This window comes from Sinocyclocheilus grahami, unplaced genomic scaffold (genome assembly GCF_001515645.1).
Source record: "Sinocyclocheilus grahami isolate Dianchi unplaced genomic scaffold, SAMN03320097.WGS_v1.1 scaffold1622.1, whole genome shotgun sequence".
In the NCBI taxonomy this organism is placed as follows: Eukaryota; Metazoa; Chordata; class Actinopteri; order Cypriniformes; family Cyprinidae; genus Sinocyclocheilus; species Sinocyclocheilus grahami.
In genome coordinates this window covers 113,651-114,713 of record NW_015506801.1, presented here as the reverse complement: position 1 = coordinate 114,713, position 1,063 = coordinate 113,651, and positions in this window count along the sequence as shown.

Genomic DNA, 1,063 nt, shown 5'->3' with positions numbered 1-1,063 from the left:
GAGAGAGAGAGAGAGTGTGTGTGTGTGTGTGTGTGAGAGAGAGAGAGAGAGAGAGTGAGTGTGTGTGTGTGTGAGAGAGAGAGAGAGAGAGAGAGAGGCTGGGTTCAACAGGTCTGGATTTGTTTTTTTCCAACATTCCTGCTTTGTTTGTGTCTAATCGTCTGTGTTCTAGTCCTGCTGTTAACATTAAATTAAATGGAAATGCGAATGATTTTTTTAATGATTCATGCATCATAATGATTGAATGCAGCTCTATTAAATAATTTAACTCAGGGGTGCCTAAACTGGGTCCTGGAGGGCCGGTGTCCTGCAGAGTTTAGCTCCAACTTGCCTCAACACACCTGCCTTCAAGTTTCTAGTATGACTAGTAAGAGCTTGATTAGCTGCTTCAGGTGTGTTTAATTGGGGTTCGAGCTAAACTCTGCAGGACACCGGCCCTCCAGGACCCAGTTTGGGCACCCCTGATTTAAATGATTTCATTTAAGAACCAAATATCCGAGATCAAAGTCAAATACATGTGTCAAATTTCACCAAATGTCCCACACAACTACAGAAGAACCTGAAATCAGCAACATTATGAGGATATCTTTATGAAAATTTATAAAATGTACATATGCTTGAGGGTTTTCCCTCTACATAACAAAATATAATAGGATATATGTAATATAATAAAGTCTTAATTATAATGTACAAATGAAAACCTTTTGCCTGAGGGTTTTGGGTCTAATGTAATAATATAAAATAAAATAATATAAAATATAATATAATGGGTAATATAAAATAAAATATATAATATAATATAATAATGTGAAAATGTACAGATGCAGACAAATGTCATTACATTTACATTTAATCATTAAGCAGATGCTTTTATCCAAAGCGACTTACAAATGAGGACAATAGAAGCAATCAGACCAACAAGAGAGCAACAGTATACAAGTGCTGTGACCAGTCTCAGTTATTCTAGCACAGTACACGTAGCTAGGGTTTTTTTAATACCGGTCTGTAGTTTTCTAAAAGTGCTTGAGTTAGAGAGGGTTTTTTAAGCAGTGGGCTTACCCGA